This window comes from Balaenoptera acutorostrata, chromosome 1 (genome assembly GCF_949987535.1).
Source record: "Balaenoptera acutorostrata chromosome 1, mBalAcu1.1, whole genome shotgun sequence".
Taxonomy (NCBI): Eukaryota; Metazoa; Chordata; class Mammalia; order Artiodactyla; family Balaenopteridae; genus Balaenoptera; species Balaenoptera acutorostrata.
Window position 1 is genome coordinate 37,743,171 of NC_080064.1, and position 19,297 is coordinate 37,762,467.

The 19,297-nt window shown below is 36.2% G+C and overlaps 1 protein-coding gene and 1 pseudogene across 1 annotated transcript in view; one reads left to right on the forward strand and one right to left on the reverse strand.

Annotated features, from left to right (window-relative positions):
* LOC103018139 (ubiquitin-conjugating enzyme E2 K-like) overlaps positions 1 to 15,764 on the forward strand; it is a 161,314-nt pseudogene extending 145,550 nt beyond the window's left edge.
* ZSWIM5 (zinc finger SWIM-type containing 5) overlaps positions 1 to 19,297 on the reverse strand; it is a 262,034-nt gene that overhangs the window by 217,064 nt on the left and 25,673 nt on the right. The gene's annotated exons all lie outside the window — the stretch shown is intronic.

Genomic DNA, 19,297 nt, shown 5'->3' on the forward strand with positions numbered 1-19,297 from the left:
AGTGTGGAGTCTTACCCACTGGACCACCAGGGAAGTCCCTTTGTTGATATTTTTGAAATGTGCTTTCATTTATTTTGAGTAAATACTTGAGTGGAATTTCTGATCATAGGGTAGGTGTATCTGTAGACCATTGTCCAAAGTGGTTATACCATTTTATATTCCCAAAAATAATGTATAAGACTTCTGATTGCTCCACATCCTTACCAATATTTGGCTTTTTAATTTTAGCCATTCTGGTGGGAACGCAGTAATACTATCTCACTGTGGTTTTAATTTACACTTCCCTGATGACTAATAATGTTGAGTGCTTTTTATTGTGCTTATTAGCCATTTGTATAGCATAATCTTTGTGATGTGTTTGTTTACATCTTTTGCCCATATTATATTGGGTTGCTTGTCTTATTACTGAATTGCAAGAGTTCTTTATATATCTCGATACCAATCTTTAGTCAACATATGTTTGGCAAATATTATCCCAGGTGACAAGTATTTATGGACTGGGTTGCTTATAGTTTTTAAGTAATGTTACAGAACTTCTCTCTTTGAAATCAAACAGATTTGGATTTAAATCCTGGCTTTACCTATAACTAGCTGTGGGAATTTGAGCAAGGTATTTAACTTTGGGGGCATTTTTTTCCATCTGTAAAACAGAGACACCACTTACCTTTATAGGGTTGTTGTGATGATTTAGACAATGGATTTAGACATATCTGGCATATAAAAGGTTTTCAATAAATGTTAGTTCCATTCTTTTCTGATTTTAGTTCTACGATAATATGGCAATTGCTGCCTTAAATAGCGGAACTGCAATTCTTACACTGTAAAACTCTATATAAAAATTTGAATTTTCACAATGGTAAAAATCATTGCAATAGTGGAAACCATAAAGAATTAGGGCTCCTGGGAAGAGAGTAATGTATCTTTCTTTTATTCTAGTTCAGTAACATATTCAAAATAAGGCTGAACCTAAAAGTAGCTAAATCAAATGAAATTCATCTGGAGGTAAAATTGAAAAGAATAAGGTGAAAAATTCAAATTGTGTTGTGCTAAGTCATCTGTTATAGCATGTGGAAAATTTAAATAACATGCTATTGCAAATACAATTGTACTAAATCCCATCTACACCAGAGTTAGTTGTATTTCATCTCTTACAGAAATTCACATAAAAATAGGTTTAACCCAAAAACATTTTTACGGAATAACTTCAACATAATAATGTTTATGTAAAAGTTGTGTTAATAACTTACTATAAATAAGCTAATTCAGTTCTAGTAATTACTATAATTGTTATTATACAGTACAGAACTTGCTTTATTGTTCCTATATTTATTTGTTGCTATAAAAAATTTCAGGTTCTGGATCTAAATTCTGCCTCCTTGGTTTACTAGTCAAGCAAGTTAACTCTTCTAAATCTCATTTCTTTCATTTGTAAAATGGAGATGATAATATTATCTATCTTATATCACTGCTATGAGGATTAAGTAAGTGTATAAAGCCCTTAGCACAGAATACTTTTAGCATATAGTAAGCGATCAATAATATTAGTTATTTGTTATTGTTGTTTACTATGTTATTATTGTTTATTATGTCTTACTTGCAAGATATAAATCTTTCCAAACAGTAAATCCACAGTGGTCTGTGAAAATGAAAATATTGGGAAGCACGGCACTGAAATGAGCTCTTCAATTCATCTCCCACTCCCACTTCCAGCCCTGTGCCACTGCCTTAAGCTAGCCACTTCTCTCACTTTTTCTATCTATTACAATAGCCTTCTACGTTCATTCTTTATTCTCACCAAGCCATTCTCCACACTGAGGCGAGAATGATCTATCTCAAGATCAAATCTGGCCATGTCACCACCCTTGTTATTAAAAAGCTTGTATGGCTTCCCATCTATCTACAGCAGAGGCCATAAACTGATAGCCTATGGGTTGAGTAAAAAATAAAGATGAAGGGTTTTTTTCCCCAGACACACAGGTGCTTTGAAAATATGATTTCATATTAAAAATATGGATATGTAACTTCTCTTCAAAAAATTAGAAAATTCAGCAACACTAGGCCCAAATTTCCACATAGAAAACTGTGCTGGAGCAGAGGACAGGACACCTAGATAAGACAGGGCATATGTGATTTGTGATTTCCAGTTTACCACAGTCCTTATCCACTTCAATTCATTCAAGTACCTTACCTGCCTGGCTCCCCATAAACAACTGAATTTGTGCTACCTGCTTTACAGGATATATTCTAAACTCCTTAGAAAGACATACCCTTGATGATCTGGGTTCAAGTTAAATTTCCTCTCAATTCCCATCATCTCTCTTATGCTTTCCCTTTACACATGTGCTATAGTCATCACTTCTCAAAAACACCACATTGTTTCACACATTCTTTTACCTTGTAAGCTGTACATTTAGTTCCTTCTGCTTGGAATGTCCTTCCCAAATTCGTTTCCCCAGGAAATGAATGCTTCTACTCCTCCAAATGAGATAATGCATGTAGCACAGAGGCGGGCATATAGTAACCTCTCATTAAATATCCTTACAACAATTCTAAGAGGTAGGTATTATGACCCTATATTAGAGACAAGGATGTTGTTGCCTAAATAAAGTAAGTAACTTAATCAAGACCAAGGAGCTAGTGACACATTTGGAATTTCTTTTTCTCACTGTTGATAAGATTTTTTTTTATCCAATTGTTTTTTTCTTAATTGAAGTATAGTTGATTTATAATATTGTGTTACTTTCTAGTGTATAGCGAAGTGACTGAGTTATACATATATATGTATTGTTTTTCATATTCTTTTCCATTATGGATTATTACAGGATATTAAATATAGTTCCCTGTGCCATACAGTAGGACCTTGTTATCTATTTTACATATAGTAGTTTTTTTGTTTTTGTTTTTTTAATATTTATTTATTTATTTGGCTGCGCCAGGTCTTACTGCGGCACGCAGGATCTTCGTTACCATGTGTGGGATTTCCTTGTGGCGTGCAGGATCTTCGTTGTGGCACACGGGATCTTTAGTTGCGCACGCGAGACCTAGCTCCCTGACAAGGGATCGAACCTGGGCCCCCTCCATTGGGAGCACAGAGTCTTAACCGCTGGACCACCAGGGAAGTCCCTACATATAGTAGTTTGTATCTTTAATCCCATGCTCCTAATTTATCCCTTCCCCCTGCTTTCCCCCTTGGCAACCACAAGCCTGTTCTCTATTTCTGTGAGTCTGTTTCTGTTTCAAAGATAAGTTCATTTGTGTCCTATTTTAGTTTCCACATAAAAGTGATATCACATGGTATCTGTCTTTCTCTTTCTGACTTATTTCACTTAGGATGATAATCTCTAGGTCCATCCAAGTTGTTGCAAATGGGACTATTTCATTCTTTTTTATGGCTGAGTAGTATTCCATTGTGTGTGTGTGTGTGTGTGTGTGTGTGTGTGTGTGTGTGTGCGCGCCACATCTTCTTTATCCATTCATCTGTCGATGGACATGTAGGTTGCTTCCATGTCTTGGCTGTTGTAAATAGTGCTGCTATGAACACTTGGGGTACTTGTATCTTTTCAAATTAGAGTTTTCTCTAGATATATGCACAGGATTGGGATTGCCGGATCATATGGTAACTGTATGTCTAGTTTTTTGAGGAACCTCCATACTGTTTTCCAGAGTGGCTGCACCAATTTACATTCCTAACAGCAGTGTAGGAGGGTACCCTTTATTCCATGCCCTCTGCAGCATTTGTTATTTGTAGACTTTGTAATAATGGTCATTCTGACCAGTGTGAGATGGTACCTCATTATAGTTTTGATTTGTATTTCTCTAATAATTAGCGTTCTTGAGGATCTTTTCATGTGGTCATTGGCCATCTCTATGTCTTCTTTGGAGAAATATCCATTTAGGTCTTCTGCCCATTTTTGATTGGGTTGTTTGCTTTTCTGTTATTGAGCTGTATGAGCTATTTGCATATTTTGGAAGTTAAGCCCTTGTCAGTCACATCATTTGCAAATACTTTTTCCCATCCCATAGGTTGTCTTTTCATTTTGTTTATGGTTTCCTTTACTGTGCAAAAGCTTGTAAGTTTGATTAGGTCTCATTTGTTTATTTTGCTCTGTTGTTGGAAAAGTTCTCTGGAAGGATGTTCAGATGACTTTTACCTTTTTTTGCTGTACTTTTATATTTTGTTGTAATTAATTAGTATGTAATTTTTTAAAAAACAAAGCTATTTTAAGAAATAATTCTTTTTGAATCCTCAAGAGTAAAGGGATTAATCATAATCCCTCCCATCTCACTCAAAAACATACCGAATCACATTTAGGAAGTAAATATTTAAGTCCTAAGAATAGGTAACTACATAAATTAGAAGACAGTTTTAATTTTAAAAAGACATGTTATGGGCTTCCCTGGTGGCGCAGTGGTTGAGAATCTGCCTGCTAATGCAGGGGACACGGGTTCGAGCCCTGGTCTGGGAAGATCCCACATGCCACGGAGCAGCTGGGCCCGTGAGCCACAATTGCTGAGCCTGCGTGTCTGGAGCCTGTGCCCCGTGACGGGAGGGGCCGCGATAGAGAAAGGCCCGCGCACCGCGATGAAGAGCGGTCCCCGCACCGCGATGAAGAGTGGCCCCCGCTTGCCGCAACTGGAGAAAGCCCTCGCACGAACCGAAGACCCAACACAGCCAAAAATAAATAAATAAATAAATAAATAAATAAGAAAATCCTTTAAAAAAAAAAAAAAAAAAAAGACATGTTATATACTCAATGTCCCTGAAATAACTTCTTATTAAGTTAAAAATGACTGGAGAATTGCCAATACTTATAGCACAGTACTGAACTTACATTATTTCACATGATTATTGAAAAGTAATTACATTTATCTCATAATACAGCAATCGTTTTCTTCAGAGATCATATATATTTCACATCCACTCTAGATTCAATTTTTTTTTTTAAAAAAGACACATTTACCAGTGTGTAGGGAATTCCCTGGTGGCGCAGTGGTTAAGAATCCACCTGCCAAAAAAAAAGAATCCACCTGCCATTAACAGCTGATCTTTTAGCAGCAACTCTGCAAGCCAGAAGGTAGTGGCAGGATATATTTAAAGTGATGAAAGAGAAAAATCTACAACCAAGATTACTCTACCCAGCAAGGATCTCATTCAGATTTGATGGAGAAATTAAAACCTTTACAGACAAGCAAAAGCTAAGAGAATTCAGCACCACCAAATCAGCTTTGCAACAAATGCTAGAGGAACTTCTCCAGGCAGGAAACAAAAGAGAAGGAAAAGACCTACAATAACAAACCCAAAACATTTAAGAAAATGGTAATAGGAACATACATATTGATAATTACCTTATGTAAATGGATTAAATGCTCCAACCAAAAGACACAGACTGGCTGAATGGATACAAAAACAAGACCCATATATATGCTGTCTACAAGAGACCCACTTCAGACCTAGGAACACATACAGACTGAAAGTGAGGGGATGGAAAAAGATATTCCATGCAAATGGAAATTAAAAGAAAGCTGGAGTAGCAATTCTCACATCAGACAAAATAGACTTTAAACTAAAGACTATTACAAGAGACAAAGAAGGACACTACATAATGATCAAGGGATCAATCCAAGAAGAATATATGAAAATTGTAAATATTTATGCACCCAACATAGGAGCACCTCAATATTTAAGGCAAATGCTAACAGCCATGAAAGGGGAAATCGACAGTAACACAATCATAGTAAGGGACTTTAACACCCTACTTTCACCAATGGACAGATCATCCAAAATGAAAAGAAATAAGGACACACAAGCTTCAAATGATACATTAAACAAGATGGACTTAATTGATATTTATACGACATTCCATCCAAAAACAAGGGAATACACTTTCTTCTCAAGTGCTCATGGAACATTCTCCAGGATAGATCATATCTTGGGTCACAAATCAAACCTTGGTAAATTCAAGAAAGTTGAAATTGTATCAAGTATCTTTCCTGATCACAATGCTATGAAACTAGATATCAATTACAGGAAAATATCTGGAAAAAATACAAATACATGGATGCTAAATAATACACTACTTAACAACCAAGAGATCACTGAACAAATCAAAGAGGAAATCAAAAAATACCTAGAAACAAATGACAATGAAGACACAATGACCCAAAACCTATGGGATGCAGCAAAAGCAGTTCTTAGAGGGAAGTTCACAGCAATAGAATCCTACCTCAAAAAACAAGAAACATCTCAACTAAACAACCTAAACTTACACCTAAAGCAATCAGAGAAAGAAGAACAAAAAAACCCCAAAGTTAGCAGAAGGAAAGAAATCATAAAGGTCAGATCAGAAATAAATGAAAAAGAAATAAAGGAAACAATAGCAAAGATCAATAAAACTAAAAGCTGGTTCTTTGAGAAGATAAACAAAATTGGTAAACCACTAGCCAGACTCATCAAGAATAAAAGGGAGAAGACTCAAATCAATAGAACTAGAAATGAAAAAGGAGAAGTAACAACTGACACTGCAGAAATACAAAGGATCATGAGAGATTACTACAAGCAACTCTATGCCAATAAAATGGACAACCTGGAAGAAATGAACAAATTCTTAGAAAAGCACAACTTTCCGAGATTGAACCAGGAAGAAATAGAAAATATAAATAGACCAATCACAAGCACTGAAATTGAGACTGTGATTAAAAATCTTCCAACAAACAAAAGCCCAGGACCAGATGGCTTCACAGGCAAATTCTATCAAACATTTAGAGGAGAGCTAAAACCTTTCCTTCTCAAACTCTTCCAAAATATAGCAGAGGGAGGAACACTCCCAAACTCATTCTATGAGGCCATCATCACCCGGATACAAAAACCAGACAAAGATGTCACAAAGAAAGAAATCTACAGGCCAATATCTCTGATGAACATAGATGCAAAATCCTCAACAAAATACTAGCAAACAGAATCCAACAGCACATTAAAAGGATCATACACCATAATCAAGTGGGGTTTATCCCAGGAATGCAAGGATTCTTCAATATACGTAAATCAATCAATGTGATAAACCATATTAACAAACTGAAGGATAAAAACCATATGATCATCTCAATAGATGCAGAGAAAGCTTTCAACAAAAATCAACACCCATTTATGATAAAAACTCTCCAGAAAGTAGGCATAGAGGCAATTTACCTCAACATAATAAAGCCCATTTATGACAAACCCACAGCCAACATCGTTCTCAATGGTGGAAAACTGAAACCATTTCCGCTAAGATCAGGAATGAGACAAGGTTGTCCACTCTCACCACTATTATTCAACATAGTTTTAGGCACAGCAATCAGAGAAGAAAAAGAAATAAAAAGAATCCAAATTGGAAAAGATGAAGCAAAGCTGTCACTGTTTGCAGATGACATGATACTATACATAGAGAATCCTAAAGATGCTACCAGAAAACTACTAGAGTTAATCAATGAATTTGATAAAATAGCAGGATACAACATTAATCCACAGAAATCTCTTGCATACCTATACACTGATGATGAAAAAATCTGAAAGAGAAATTAAGGAAACACTCCCATTTACCATTGCAACAAAAAGAATAAAATATCTAGGAATAAACCTACCTGGGAGACAAAAGACCTGTATGCAGAAAACGAGAAGACACTGATGAAAGAAATTAATGATGATACAAACAGATGGAGAGACATACCATGTTCTTGGATTAGAAGAATCAACATTGTGAAAATGACTATACTACCCAAAGCAATCTACAGATTCAATGCAATCCCTATCAAACTACAAAAGGTATTTTTCACAGAACTAGAACGAAAAATTTCACAATTTGCATGGGAACAGAAAAGACCCCGAATAGCCAAAGCAATCTTGAGAAAGAAAAATGGAGCTGGAGGAATCAGGCTCCTGGACTTCAGACTATACTACAAAGCTACAGTAATCAAGATAGTATGGTACTGGCACAAAACAGAAATATAGATCAGTGGAACAAGATAGAAAACCCAGAGATAAACCCACGCATGCATGGTCACCTTATTTTTGATAAAGGAGGCAAGAATATACAGTGGAGAAAAGAGAGCCTCTTCAATAAGTGGTGCTGGAAAAACTGGACAGCTACATGTAAAAGAATGAAATTAAAACACTCCCTAACACCATACACAAAAATAAACTCAAAATGGATTAAAGATCTAAATGTAAGGCCAGACACTATCAAATTCTTAGAGGAAAACATAGGCAGAACACTCTATGACATAAATCACAGCAAGATCCCTTTTGACCCACCTCCTAGGGAAATGGAAATAAAAACAAAAATTAAAAAATGGGACCGAATGAAACTTAAAAGCTTTTGCACAGCAAAGGAAAATATAAACAAGACGAAAAGACAACCCTCAGAATGGGAGAAAATATTTGCAAATGAAGCAACTGAGAAAGATTAATCCCCAAAATTTACAAGCAGCTCATGCAGCTCAATATCAAAAAAAACAAACAACCCAATCCAAAAATGGGCAGAAGACCTAAATAGACATTTCTTCCAAGAAGACATACAGATTGCCAACAAACACATGAAAGAATGCTCAACATCATTAATCATTAGAGAAATGCAAATCAAAACTACAGTGAGGTATCACCTCACACCAGTCAGAATGGCCATCATCAAAAAATCTACAAACAATACATGCTGGAGAGGGTATGGAGAAAAGGGAACCCTCTTGCATTGTTGGTTGGACTGTAAATTGATACAGCCACTATGGAGAACAGTATGGAGGTTCCCTAAAAAACTAAAAATAGAAGTACCATACGACCCTGCAATCCCACTACTGGGCATATACCCTGAGAAAACCATAATTCAAAAAGAGTCATGTACCACAATGTTCATTGCAGCTCTATTTACAATAGCCAGGACATGGAAGCAACCTAAGTGTCCATCGACAGATGAATGGATAGAGAAGATGTGGCACACTGTTGGTGGGAATGTAAACTGATACAGCCACTATGGAGAACAATATGGAGGTTCCTTAAAAAACTAAAAATAGAACTACCATATGACCCAGCAATCCCACTACTGGGCATATATCCTGAGAAAACCATAATTCAAAAAGAGTCATGTACCAAAATGTTCACTGAAGCTCTATTTACAATAGTCAGGACATGGAAGCAACCTAAATGTCCATCAACAGACGAGTGGATAAACAAGATGTGGCACATATATACAATGGAATACTACTCAGCCATAAAAAGAAATGAAATTGAGTTATTTGTAGTGAGGTGGATGGCCCTAGAGTCTGTCATATAGAGTGAAGTAAGTCAGAAAGAGAAAAACAAATACTGTATGCTAACACATATATATGGAATCTAAAAAAAAAAAAAAAAATGGTCATGAAGAACCTAGGGGCAAGATGGGAATAAAGACACAGACCTACTAGAGAATGGACTTGGGGATACGGGGAGGGGGAAGGGCAAGCTGGGACAAAGTGAGAGAGTGGCATGGACATATATACACTACCAAACGTAAAATAGATAGCTATTGGGAAGAGGCTGCATAGCACAGGGAGATCAGCTCGGTGCTTTGTGACCACCTAGAGGGGTGGGATAGGGAGGGTGGGAGGGAGGGAGACACAAAAGGGAAGAGATATGGGGGCATATCTATATGTATAACTGATTCACATTGTTGTAAAGCAGAAACTAACACACCATTGAAAAGCAATTATACTGCAATAAAGATGTTTAAAAATAAAATAAAAAAAAAAAAGATACATGCACCCCCCTCCAAAAAAAAGATGTGGCACATATATACAATGGAATATTACTCAGCCATAAAAAGACACAAAATTGTGTTATCTGTAGTGAGGTGGATGGACCTAGAGTCTGTCATACAGAGTGAAGTAAGTCAGAAAGAGAAAAACAAATACCGTATGCTAACACATACATATGGAATCTGAAAAAAAAAAATGGTGATGAGGAACCTAGGGGCAAGACGGGAATAAAGACGCAGACGTAGAGAATGGACTTGAGGACACGGGGAGGGGGAAGGGTAAGCTGGGACAAAGTGAGAGAGTGACATGGACATATATACACTACCAAATGTAAAATAGATAGCTAGTGGGAAGCACCTGCATAGCACAGGGAGATCAGCTCGGTGCTTTGTGTCCACCTAGAGGGGTGGGATAGGGAGGATGGAAGGGAGACGCAAGGGGAAGGAGATATGGGGATATATGTATATGTATGGCTGATTCACTTTGTTATAAATCTGAAACTAACACACCATTGTAAAGCAATTATACTCCAAAAAAGATGTTAAAAAAAATACAAATAAAAAATAAAAGAATCCGCCTGCCAATGCAGGGAACACGGGTTCAAGCCCTGGTCCGGGAAGATCCCACATGCCGCGGAGCAACTAAGCCCATGCGCCACAACTACTGAGATTGCACTCTAGAGCCCGTGAGCCACAACTACTGAGCCCACGGGCTGCAACTACTGAAGCCCACGTTCCTAGAGCCCGTGCTCAGCAATAAGAAAAGCCACCGCAATGAGAAGTCCACGCACTGCAATGAAGAGTAGCCCCCACTCACCGCAACTAGAAAAGTCCGAGTGCAGCAACGAAGACCCAGTGCAGCCAAAAAAAAAAAAAAAAAACAAAGACCATTGTGTAGAACTAAGAAATTTCAACACAAGGATTTACTCAAACAATTAATTGCTATATCAGTTATTGAAAAATGCTGCCAACGGAACAACTTCTACATGTTGGCTTCCAGAATGGCCTATGTTCCTCCATATACATTTTCAATTCCCTAAAATCAAGCTTTCTTTAAAAAAATCAATAAAATGTCAAATACCCTCCTCCATTGTCTTTTCAGTGAGCTCCAGTACTATACCACAGCAACTAAGACTCAAAAATATTAATTTTATATTGAAAACAATTATTGTACGGTATTTCTTTGTTCTAAGGTCAGAAAGTCAATTGCATTTGAACTGTCTACAATGGCATGTATCTGACCAAGATTAATTTAAAACAGATGTCTTTGAAACCAAAGTCCATTCAACAGTTTCACAGCCTATCAACCCTGTGAAAGCCTCTCTGGCTGCAGCTCTGCTGACTATTACACTTCTTTCAGAAATAGTTCAGTCTATTTTTATAAGATAGAAGGTCATATTATTATATTCCATAACCCCATAAGGATCACAGAAGTACAAAAGTACAAAGGAGATAAAGCATGATCGAAGGGGCTTCCTGAGAGTGAACATTAACCAATACTATCAAGAAAAATGCTGAGGAATATTATATGCTGTATGGAACATTATATCACTGTAACCAGTTTTTGTTAATTATGAATAATTCAACTAATATACTTTCAAAGAAATTTAACCAACTGCTTAGCAAATTATTTTAAGAAAATTTTTACAAAGTTATTCGGAATTACAGTTGTTTTTATAACACAAAAAAGGTAAAAGATATTTAAATGAGGCTGTTCAAGTAAGAGTTTACCTTTTTCACTCACCTGCTGCTTTAAATAATCATAAATTTCATTATATGAATTTTTCAGCCTAAAAATTCTTTTTAAAATCTGCCTAAATTCATAATATCCAAAAATGCAGGGGGACAGCTTTTCATATTATAAGAATGCTTATAGGTGTGCACACAGATGTAATGTTCAAATTAAAGGAAAGATGATCCATTCAATGCTGAATCCAAAATGCAACCCAAAGGGTTGTAAAAATGAACAAACAGGATTCTGTTTGGGGGCAACCCTATACTTTGTTTTGACCATACTTGTTGAGTGAATATTAATAGTTGTACTTTCCTCTCAAAAAAATTAATCTGCCCAAAAAAGGAGATAAAATGCCAACCTCAGTTGTAATAAATAGCACATATGTTCATTAAAAGCAACATTATAATAACTGAAGAACCCAGTGCCAAATTAGTACTACAAATATATTCTTAGTGGAGTGAGCTAAAATGAACAAAATATGTTCTTTAAAAAAATGATATATTTTATTTTGCAGACAACTGAAAAAATTTCTAATTTACAGTTCTGTAGCAAATATATCACACATGACCTTAGACAAGTCACAACTAATATCAATACAGAACTTTATACTTCAACAAGCACTTCAGATATATTACCTCCTGCAGCTGATCTCTGGAGAAAATATTCTCCCATAAAAGGAGCTACAAAGATTGTTGCACACGTTTTTCTCCCACAGCATGTCCTTATGATCTTCCCAGAGCCTCTAGGATCACAGGGTTTGGAGCAGTTAGTAAATGAACTGCATATTTAGATTACAACCATCATATAAATCACTCTTTTTTTTTTGGCTGGGCCGTGACGCTTGCAGGATCTTAGTTCCCCAACCAGGGATCGAACCCAGGCCCTGGCAGTGAAAGTGCCGAGTCCTAACCACTGGACCGCCAGGGAATTCCCGTAAATCACTCATAAAATGAGTTTATAACCCACTCATCAGTAACACTTCTAAATGTTCGGCCTCTTTTCTTCCTTCTACTGCTTTCTAACAAATTCCATAATGTAATGAAAATCGAAACTAACTAAATTGCTACTGGTAAATCATAAAGACAATTAAAAATAAGGTGAAGAAAATCAACAATATATTCCCCATTTATGAAGTCACCTGTTTTTCTTTCTTTCTTTAAAAAATTTATTTATTTATTTATTTATTTATTTTGGCTGCATTGGGTCTTCATTGCTGCGCACGGGTTTTCTCTAGTTGCAGCGAGCAGGGGCTACTCTTCGCTGTGGTGCGTGGGCTTCTCACTGCAGTGGCTTCTCTTGTTGCCAAGCATGGGCTCTAGGCACGTGGGCTTCAGTAGTTGCAGCACGTGGGCTCAGTATATGCCGCTCAAGGGCCGTAGAGTGCAGGCTCAGTAGTTGTGGTGCACGGGCTTAGTTGCTCCGCGTCATGTGGGATCTTCCCAGACCAGGGCTCGAACCCGTGCACCCTGAATTGGCAGGCGGATTCTTAACCACTGCGCCACCAGGGAAGCCCTGTTTTTCTATCTGTACTGCAAAGTGAATTATTTCCTTCATTTAAATTATAACTATCACTAATTTCAACCATTTTATACTACTGGAGAAAAAGTTAATCTTGTAAGAATACATAATAGGGGGACTTCCCTGGTGGTCCAGTGGCTAAGACTCTGAGCTCCCAATGCAGGGGACCCGGGTTCAATCCCTGGTCAAGGAACTAGATCCCACATGTTGCAACTAAAAAGATCCTGCACACGGCAACAAAATTCCCATGTGCCTCAACTAAGAGCCGGGGCAGCCAAATAAATAAATAAATTTTTTTTTTAAAAAAGAGGGACTTCCCTGGTGGGGCAGTGGTTAAGAATCCGCCTGCCAATGCAGGGGACACGGGTTCAAGCCCTGGTCCGGGAAGATCCCACATGACGTGGAGCAATGAAGCCCATGCACCACAACTACTCAGCCTGTGCTCTAGAGCGCGCGAGCCACAGCTGCTGGGCCTGCGTGCTGCAACTACTGAGGCCTGCATGCCTGAAGCCTATGATCCGCAATGGGAGAGGCTGCTGCAGTGAGAAGCACATGCACCGCATCGAAGGGTAGCCCCTGCTCGCCGCAACTAGAGAAGGCCCTCGCACAGCAACTTAGACCCAACGTGGAAAAAATAAATTTAAAAAAAAAGGAATACATAATAGGTCCATGATATATTAATTTAATATACTAGGCTCAACAATAGATTTATTGTTCTAGTACAGCATCAGCTAGTTTTTTTTAAGTCTATGCATTAAAGATGTGATATAATGTATAAGGCAAGAATGGGTGTTATTAAAAGCAATAATGATTTGTCATAGTCTATATATAAAATCTATGTCTGAATTTTCTTATTTATGGACAGGAAAGGAAAAATAATTTCAGTATATAATGTTTTCACTTAATTGATTTGTTTTGCCCTTCTCAATCACTATTTTGGACTTAAGTGATTCATTTTATTTTTCACTATGCATAATTGAATATAGCATAATGATTAAGATTTTGGACACAGGTACCAGACTGCCTTGGTTCTAACCTCAGCTCTGCCACTTAACTAGTTATGTGACCTTGGACAAATTCTTATGTGGGAATCATGTCCTCATCCATAAAATCGGAATAATAAAATACACACCTCAAAAAGACTATTGTAAGAATGAAATAAGTTAAAACATGTTAAACACTTAGCACAGTGCTAGCATAGTAAATGTTCACTATATATGTATTAGCTATTAATATTATTGTTGCCACTGTTATGCAGAATAAGTGATATATTATTGGTATACTAAATAACAATATTTACAAAGCTTTAAAAATCATAAGACTGTAATTTATACAACCAAGAAAGATATAATTTTTTTAAAACTCAAAACTTTAGCTTGTCATTTGAATAATAACCAAGTATCCTTTAAAATAAATGATGAGGGACTTCCCTGGTGGCACAGTGATTAGGACTCCGTGCTCCCAATGGAGGGGGTCTGGGTTCGATCCCTGGTCAGGGAACTAGATCCTACATGCATGCCACAACTAAGGAGCCTGTGAGCCGCAACTAAGGAGCCCACCTGCCACAACTAAGGAACCCACATGCTGCCACCAAGGGAGCCGGTGAGCCGCAACTAAGACCCAGCACAACCAAATAAATAAATAAATAAATAATTGTTAAAAAATAAATGATGAGTTATACATGTTTGTACTATTGATAATTTAACCTTTAAAATGAACATGAAATAAAACTAAAATATTCGTTTTGATGAAGCCAGCTAATAACTGGGTTTGGAGTACCAAAGTGAATTTATTTAATCCATTGAGGTTGGGAATCTGAGAAACTTGAAGTGGAGTTTGGAGAAGGTGCAGGTTTAGGTGACGACAAAATCAAGGGTATGATTATGGGGATAAGAGCTTACAGTCTATTAATATTTGTTGGGAACAGAGGCAGTCCTAATCCTATCCCCTTGCTCTTCTACAAGAATTGAGAAGAAATGTACAAAGATGACAAATTAGGCAACAGTCTCTCATCAACCACAGATAGCTGTCGATATTAACATCCTTTTAATCAAATCAGGATCTTTACGAGCAAAAATCAAATTAAAGTAGATCTTGTAGATGAGAATTTTACAGAATTAAGAGGAGAAATAGCAGGACCTCCAGACATACCATATGAAGGAGGAAGATATCAACTAGAGATTAAAATACCAGAAACATATCCATTTAATCCCCCTAAGATCCGTTTTATCACTAAAATATGGCATCCTAATATTAGTTCCATCACAGGGGCTACTTGTTTGGATATCCTGAAAGATCAATGGGCAGCAGCAATGACTCTCGGCACGGTATTATTGTTATTGCAAGCAGTACTGGCAGCTGCAGAACCAGATGATCCACAAGATGCAGTAGTAGCAAATCAGTACAAACAAAATTCCAAAATGTTCAAATAGACACCTCGACTTTGGGCGCATGTGTATGCTGGAGCACCAGTTTCTAGTCCAGAACACACCAAAAAAATAGAAAACCTATGTGCTATGGGCTTTGATAGGAATGCGGTAATAGTGGCCTTGTCTTCAGAATCATGAGATGTAGAGACTGCAACAGAATTGCTTCTGAGTAACTGAGACATAGAGCTGCTGATATAGTCAAGCTTGCCCCTTCTTGAGGAGCATCAACATCTGTTATTTTTAGGATTCTGCGTAGATTTCTTTTAAGCTGGCATTCTTGCCTAATGATGTTATCTAGGCACCACTGGAGACTGAAAAAAATCCCTGCTCTGTAAATAAAGCTAATTAAACGTCTGTAAATTTAAAAAGGGGAAATACTTTAATTTTTTTCTTACTTAATATTGTAAAAATTCTTTGAGCTAAGCTAAAACCATGGGAAAAACATGCTACTTTAGTGTTTAGCAGTGTACCAAGACTAGCAAGAGTTTGCTTCAGGATTTCGTTGAATAATTAAGATAATATTTTGAGTGTGTCAGGGCCATTCAAATTATTGGTGTTGCATCACAGCTACCTTAACTGTTTTTAACATGGATCCTCTGTGGCTGTGAATTTACTTGCATGCTTGTACCTGACTTCTTAGGATGGGTAGCTGAAAAGACCACCATTTTAAGCATTTGAGAATTCTTAAATATGAGATTATTCAGAATTGAAGATGGTGACCTATTCAGAGCCTTTTTGTCCTTGTCAACATATTGGGACACCATATCTGTTTTTCCCCTCTTACCACACACAGCTAATATTCTAATAGTAAATTTCTCTATATTTGGTGGGGAAATGTGCTGAGGGACAGTATCCCTTGCTCCATTTTTAGGTCATCCATTTGGAATGTTTTGTCACAATTCTTCACCCTTAAAACTTTCATATATAAGTAAGTAATAATGTAAAACTGGAGCTGCCAATTTTGTTTCTCTTGCAAAAACAGTAAATACTTGATGTTGCAGTATTCCCAGATTTAATGAAAGAACCCAGCTTAATTTTTCAGTGAATTTAACATCTTTCTATTTTTAAACTGATGAAATTTTTCTTTGACAACTTGCAAGGATGAAATCAACTGTTTGAAGTTTTTTAAGCCTAAGTTTGGCTTTATAAGAGATGGCTTTATTGGATCCTTTAAAAGTCACTCTTGCTTGCATTTCCCCCTATTGACACATGAAAGCTGTGTTGGTATTTTACTCTACATACTTCAAATGCACATAGACATACAAGTGTGCTATAAATCTACCTTTCATTATGATGTTTCTGATAATAAGAGAATTGAAAAGTTTACCTTCTCTTGTACATAGTCAGACTTTCTAAACATTTCCTTCTAAGTTCAAAAGTTTGAAAATTATTAGTTTTGCAAGCTCAAACACTAATGTGACCATTTTATGAAGGGTGAAATGGATTTGTGTAGGCTGTTCTACACATAGAAACACAGTTCTTATTAAATATTCAGGGCCAATGCAAAAATAACAAAAATGTAATGGAATCAGAATGAATTAAAGTAAGGCTGTATATTGAAAGTCATATTATAAAAGGTTTGCCTTCTTCAAGTGTTACTTATCCTAAATTATAATGGTGAAGTGTTTGGAAAATAGTTTTGAACCATAAATTCAGCATAATTTCATTTGACTTCTCAATAATCTTAGAAGCAATAAAAGAACCATTATTAAATATATTGTAATGTTAAGACGTGGCGGTTCTTCCAAAAACTTGTAAGGCTTTCCTAATGAATAATAAACTCTTGTAGTTGATCTTATTGCATACTAAACACAAGTTGCTGGTTTTTTCCCCTATATGTTTGCTTAAGTATAAATTTCTTTATACAATCACCTCCTTTTGTTGTAGTTTAGTTACTTTTTAAAGATGCCAAAGGAAACAAGATTTTTCTTATTTATATTAAATAGCTAAAACCATGTACTTTTCTTTATATTTTTGAAGGGTGGAATTGTGTGAAAATGTGGACAGTTTTGTTCCATTGTTGGTTAGAATTAATTTTTTTTTTTAGTGGCAGGTGGCTTGGTAATATTAGTAATATTTGGATTATTTTAAATATCAAACACCTCTACCCAGTTTACTATTTGCCTATATTATCAGGGTATATTTAATTGTCCTGTGGTTTGACAAATGAGAGAGAAAGAACTGAGAAGTTACTAAGGGTCAAGCATTATATACTTTGCTCTTGGAGGCAGCTATACCTTGCCTATGACTTTTATGCATATTAGCCCCTTAGGGTTTATGCATCTAACTACAATTCAACATCCCTAATGCCCAGGAAATTGAAAAGTACAATTTTTCATTTCAAAAATTTACCTCATTTACATTTAATGTGATAATCTCTTTCTTTTTCTGGTACATTTCCTACTGTCACCTTCTGTTGTTCTGTTTGTTTGTTTTTGTTTTTTTCCTATTTTTCTACAGGTAGATTTATTTCCCAAACATAGAAATAAAGGCAATTGCTTTTTTCTGTGGTCTTCAAAAAAAAAAAACTAAAATATTAAAAATGACTCTTATTCAAATAACTTTGGAGATTTGAAATGTTAAGCTAAGAAACAAAAAATATTCTCTTAAACAGCTCAAAGTAAATAGGTAATATGGAAGCACTCATTATTAAATAAAGTTCAAATGAGATTAATATCGTATTTATTCCTTTTATTTTGAAACAATCTCAAACTTGCAAAATAGGTGCAAGTACAATTCAAATAATTTTTTGGAGGGGGGAATATTTGCTAATTTTTTTCCAACTTCATTGAAGTATGATTGACAAATAAAAATTGTATATATTTAGGTTGTACAACATGATTTTTTAAGTTATACAATGTGATGATTTAATATACATATACATTGTGAAATGCTTACCACAATCAAGTTAATTAACATATCCATCACTTCACATAGTACCATTTGTGCCTGTGTGTGTATGTGTATGTATGGTAAGAAGATCTACTTAAGATCTACTCTCCTAGCAAATTCCAGTATACAATACAGTATTATTAACTATAATCATTATGCTATATATTAGATCCTTAAAACTTATTCATCTTACAACTGAAAGTTTGTACCCCTTGACCAACATCTCCCTGCTCTCTCACTCCCTAGCCCCTGGCAACCACCATTCTACTCTCTGGTTCTATGAGTCTGACGTTTTTAGATTCCCAAATAATCTATGGGCCATCTAAGTTGCTGGGCTCTAACACTCCCTTTTAGGCTGCTGCCACTTGGTGCTGCTACGTTCCCTCTTTCCCTGTCTAACTTCCTTTTCTCTCTTGCTTCACGAAGGTTTGGACTGAATTTTTCAGGAAAGTAAGGCAGAAGAGAGAAAAGGTTAAGGGTTCAGAGACTAGAGAGAAGAGTAAAGAGGAAGGGCAAGTATTTTATTATATCTTACAATAAGCTATTTTGCTATACTACGACTCCTTATGCTCCCAAAACCTATCTTGAAAATAGAAAATAAATAGTACAGAAAAATAATAGGAAAGAAAAAAGAATATGATACCGAAAAAGAAAGATCGTTTTTCTTAAATGTACTTAATCTTTGTTCTTACTTTATTTTAAGCTTCCAGCCATTAAGAGTTGTCACAGATTATAACAAGGCTATGAACTATGGCCAATCCCTTTTTCTCATCTTGTAATTGAAAGAAACCACATCACATACCCAGGGAATTTAAGGTATTTAAGTTTGGAGGCTATGCAGAACAGCAACAGCAATAGCGAAATTCCTATAATCCTACAATCCCTACAACCCAAACTGTAAAATCAATAATGGTTAAAATTAGAGAAGGATATGCAAAATATACCTTTAATAGCAAAACATT